General features: G+C 28.7%; 1 non-coding gene across 1 annotated transcript; it reads right to left on the bottom strand.

The window, feature by feature from the left end:
- Nucleotides 1-1424: 1424 nt before the first annotated feature.
- LOC140885790 (small nucleolar RNA R71) lies at nt 1425-1535 on the bottom strand. The gene has a single exon (XR_012151205.1). It is a non-coding gene; the product is annotated as a small nucleolar RNA R71 (small nucleolar RNA).
- Nucleotides 1536-5754: the final 4219 nt, after the last annotated feature.

Below are 5754 nucleotides of genomic sequence, written 5' to 3'. Positions count from 1 at the left end.
GTACCTTGAATGTGGTTACCTTGATTTGTTGTCAAATATGATACAATAAATACTACAATAATTATATACTATAAATATATGTATCTATTTATAATAAAGTCATATATATTATTTAGACGATAGCGCGACACTGTCGGTTGTTCTAAATAATATATTGTGATTTGAACTAACATTTACTTTCTCGCATCTAACTTTTACTTTATCGCAACTAACATTTACTTTTTCGCAACTAACATTTACTTTCTCGCATCTAACTTTTACTTTATCGCATCTAACATAAAGTCATATATTTTATTTAGACAATAGCGTGGCTCTGCCGGATGTTCTAAATAAAATATTGTGATTTGATCTAACATTTACTTTTATGTCAATTTATATTTATGCATTTATATATATATTATGGGTACCATGTATTAAATATCGGTGGATATTAATATAGTGGGAACTATATTATATGATATACTTGTTTAAATATTTAATTGTTCTTTTTATGTTTATATTTATTCATCTATATATATTATGGGTACCATGTATTAAATATCGGTTAATCTGATATTAATATAGTGGGAACTATATTATATGATATACTTGTTTAAATATTTCATTGTTCTTTTATGTTTATTTTTATTTTAGTTTCTTTTATTTATTTTTATTAAGCAATCTTAAATAAACCAACAATGAACCTTTGAAACCTTGACAATTTTATAATTTGTGTATTTGAAGTTTTATAATAATATTTTCATCTATAATATATTATTGCTAAAATTAAACTTACAACATCCTCTCCGTGGATCGATCTCGTACTCACGAGTATATTACTTGCAGACAACCTACACTTGGGTGAATTACAATTTAAGTTGTAGCAAGTTTTTGGCGCCGTTGCCGGGGAGGTATAAATTAAGTTTAATTTTGTTATTATGTAAATAGTATGTTGTTTTTTATTGTATGATTGTTTGGAGTCGTAAACAAAGTGGTAGACTTGTTCGAGTAACTGAAAATATTTTAAACATGGACGATAATTCTAATAATCAAGATAATAATAATAATAATCATCATCAAGAACATGAACAACCAAGAACACTTAGGCACCATATGAATCCAATAAGAACTAGTACACCATCTTGTTTAGTTTTTCCTCCTGATGCATCTAATTTCAATTTTAAGCCACAAGTCATTCAACTTTTACCAAATTTTCATGGCTTAGATTCTGAAAATCCATATTTGCATTTAAGAGAATTTGAGGAGGTTTGCAACACTTATAATGATCAAAATTGTAGCATGGATACTGTTCGATTAAAGCTTTTCCCTTTTTCCTTAAAAGATAAAGCTAAAACATGGTTGCAAAATTTGAGATCAAGTTCAATAAGATCATGGGAAGAAATGCAACAACAATTTCTAAAAAAGTTTTTTCCTTCCCATAGAACAAACTCTTTTAAAAGACAAATTACAACTTTTTCTCAAAAACAAGGGGAAACATTTTATCAATGTTGGGATAGATATAAAGAGTTACTTAATACATGCCCACATCATGGTTTTGAAATATGGAGAATAGTTTCTCACTTTTATGAAGGTTTAATACCTAAAGATAGGCAAATGATAGAATTCATGTGTAATGGAACTTTTGAAGATAAAAACCCAAATGAAGCTATGGAATATTTGGAGTCATTAGCAGAAAATGCTCAAAATTGGGATAATATAGGCTCAATTGAACCACCAAGTAAAACCAATAATTCAACAAATGGGGGTGGTATTTATCATCTTAAAGATGATGTAGATGTTCAAGCTAAACTTGCATCTTTAGCAAGAAAAATCGAGTCATTAGAAATGAAAAAGAGTGATCAATTAAAAAGTGTTCAAGAAATTGTTTGTCATATATGTGACACACATGATCATCTTACAAAAAATTGTCCTACTTTGCCTTCATTTAAAGAATGTCTCCATGAACAAGCCAATTATGTTAACAATTTTAAAAAACCAACATTAGATCCTTTTTCACAAACATACAATCCTGGTTGGAGAAATCATCCCAATTTTAGTTGGAGGAACGATAATAATGCACAACCTTCACAACAACCTTTTCAAAATAACCAAAATCATCAAGGTTATGCTCCTTATATCCCACCTCCAAGAAAAAATTTTGAAGATGAAATTCATGCATACATTCAAAAGCAAGAGTCTATCAATATTCAAAACATTCAATCTATGAATGATTTGAAAGAAACTCTTGCAAAATTTGCATCTGCACTTAATATTCATGAAAAAGGAAAATTTCCATCTCAACCACAACCTAATCCTAAAAATCAAAATCAAGAAAAATTTGATCAAGTAAAATCTGTTATTACTCTTAGAAGTGGTAAAATAGTTAATGATCCATATAGTGATGAAAACAAAGATCAGTCAAACTCAAAGAGTAAGGATGAAAATCTTGATACTTTCGAGAAAGATGATACTTTGAGTCCTAAGATTAAGAAAATTGATGATAAAATAAATAAACATGTTCCTTTTCCTCATGCATTAGTAAATAATAAAAAACAAAAAAATGATTCTGATATTTATGAAGTTTTTAAACAAGTAAAAATAAATATTCCATTATTAGATGCTATTAAACAAGTTCCTTCTTATGCAAAGTTTTTAAAAGATTTATGTACTGTAAAAAGACAATTGCATGTAAAGAAGAAAGCATTCTTAACGGAGCAAGTAAGCTCTATTATTCAAAATAATTCTACCTTGAAATATAAAGATCCCGGTTGTCCAACAATTTCATGTATTATTGGAAAAAATAAAATTAAAAAAGCTTTGTTAGATTTGGGAGCAAGTGTGAATTTAATTCCTTATTCAGTTTATGAAAAGCTTAAGTTGGGAGATTTAAAACCTACATCTGTTACTCTTTTACTAGCCGATAGGTCAATCAAAATACCTAGAGGTATCGTAGAAGATGTGTTAGTTCAAGTCGATAAATTCATATATCCTGTGGATTTTATTGTCTTGGATACACAACCAATAGAAGTACATAACGAAATTCCAGTAATATTGGGACGTCCATTTCTAGCAACTTCAAATGCTTTAATTAATTGTCGAAATGGAATAATGAAATTGTCTTTTGGAAATATGACTTTAGAACTTAATGTGTTCAATTTATGTAAACAACCAAGTATTAATGAAGATGAAGATGATAATGCAATAGAAACAATTGTGGAAGAAAATATACACCAAGAAAACTTAAATCAACAATCTGAAGTTTGTTTAGTGGAAAGTTTTGATTCAAAAAATGTTTTTAAATCAAATTTATTTGAAGAAATTAATGAACTTGAAGAAGTAAAAGAAAATGATCATCCAAAACTTGAATTAAAACCCTTGCCAATAGAACTAAAATATGCTTTTCTTGGTGAAAATCAAACATATCCTATTGTAATATCTTCTACCCTCTTACCAAAACAAGAAGAAGATTTAATAACACTACTTAAAAAACACAAAAATGCAATTGGATGGACTTTGCAAGATATAAAAGGTATAAATCCTTTAATCTGCACACATAGAATTCATTTGGAAGAAAATGCTAAAACATATCAACAACCACAAAGAAGATTAAATCCACACATGAAAGAAGTTGTTAAAAATGAAGTTTTAAAACTATTAGATGCCGGAATTATTTATCCAATCTCGGATAGTAAATGGGTAAGTCCAACACAAGTAGTACCAAAAAAATCAGGCATCACTGTTATAAAAAATGAAAAGGGAGAATTATTACAAGCTAGGATTCCATCTAGTTGGCGTATGTGCATTGATTATAGAAAATTAAATGATGCAACTAGAAAAGATCACTTTCCGTTACCATTTTTAGATCAAATTTTAGAGAAAGTGGCAGGTAATCCTTATTATTGTTTTCTTGATGGGTATTCGGGGTATTATCAAATACCAATATCATTAGAAGATCAAGAAAAAACTACTTTCACTTGTCCGTTCGGAACTTTTGCTTTTAAAAGAATGCCATTTGGTTTATGTAATGCCCCGGCTACTTTTCAAAGATGCATGCTAAGTATTTTTAGTGACATGATTGAAGAATTTGTGGAAGTTTTTATGGATGATATAACTGTTTTTGGAAACTCATTTGAAAACTGTCTTAAAAATTTGGAAGAAGTTTTAAAAAGATGTGAAGAAAAAAATCTTGTTTTAAATTGGGAAAAATGTCACTACATGGTTAAATCCGGAATTGTGTTAGGGCATGTCATATCTGAAAAAGGAATTGAAGTTGATAAAGCTAAGGTTGATGTTATTGCTAATTTACCATCACCAAACACGATAAAAGAAATTCGATCATTTTTGGGTCATGCGGGATTTTATAGAAGATTTATAAAAAATTTTAGCATAATATCGAAACCAATTTCAAATCTTTTAACAAAAGATGCACAATTTGAATGGACTCAAGAATGTGAAACTGCTTTTAAAAAAATAATTAATCTTTTAACTACATCACCTATTTTACAATCTCCTGATTGGTCTTTACCATTTGAATTAATGTGTGATGCAAGTGATTATGCTGTAGGAGCCGTGTTAGGACAAAGAAAAGAAGGTAAACCTTATGTGATCTATTATGCAAGTAGAACATTAAATAGTGCTCAAATCAATTATTCAACAACTGAAAAAGAATTACTTTCAGTAGTGTTTGCATTAGATAAATTTCGATCCTATTTAATTGGTTCTACTACTATTGTTTACACTGATCATTCTGCCATAAAATATTTATCAAATAAACAAGATGCTAAGCCAAGATTAATAAGATGGATTTTGTTGTTACAAGAATTTGATCTTGTAATAAAAGATAAAAAAGGAAAAGAAAATGTAGTAGCCGATCATTTATCAAGAATAATTTTTGAATCATCTCAAAATGAAATACCAATAAATGAAAATTTTCCGGATGATCAACTATTTTATGCTACTACTATGCCTTGGTTTGCTAATATTGTAAATTTTCTTGTGACAAATAAAATGCCTTCTCATTGGAGTTCACAAGATAAAAATAAATTTTTGAAAGAGGTCAAAAAATTTTATTGGGATGATCCTTATTTGTTTAAGTATTGTCCTGATCAAATTTTTCGACGATGCATACCCGACAATGAGGTAAGTAGTGTCATTAAATTTTGTCATTCTGAGGCATGTGGAGGTCATTTTTCGTCAAAGAAAACAGCTGCAAAAATCTTTCAATGTGGATTTTATTGGCCTTCTTTATTCAAAGATACACATTCATTTTGCAAATCTTGTGAAAATTGTCAGAAAATGGGTTCAATTTCAAAACGAAACATGATGCCTTTAAATCCAATCATGATTATTGAAATATTTGACAGTTGGGGAATAGATTTTATGGGTCCATTTCCATTATCTTTTGGATTCACTTATATTTTAGTAGTTGTCGATTATGTTTCAAAATGGATTGAAGCAATTGCATGTAGAACTAATGATCATAAAGTTGTGATAAAATTTTTGAAAGAAAATATTTTTAGTCGATTTGGAATACCTAGAGCTATAATAAGTGATGGGGGAAGTCATTTTATAAATAAATCATTTTCTTCGTTGTTAAGAAAATATGGTATTACACATAAAGTTTCTACTCCATATCACCCTCAAACGAATGGTCAGGTTGAACTTGCAAATAAAGAAATAAAACAAATTTTGGAAAAAACAGTCAATCCAAATCGAAAAGATTGGTCTTTAAGATTAAGTGATGCATTATGGGCATATAGAACTGCATTTAAAACA

The sequence above is a fragment of the Henckelia pumila genome, chromosome 2, assembly GCF_033568475.1.
Source record: "Henckelia pumila isolate YLH828 chromosome 2, ASM3356847v2, whole genome shotgun sequence".
NCBI classification, from domain to species: Eukaryota; Viridiplantae; Streptophyta; class Magnoliopsida; order Lamiales; family Gesneriaceae; genus Henckelia; species Henckelia pumila.
This window is presented reverse-complemented; position numbering and strand designations above follow the sequence as displayed.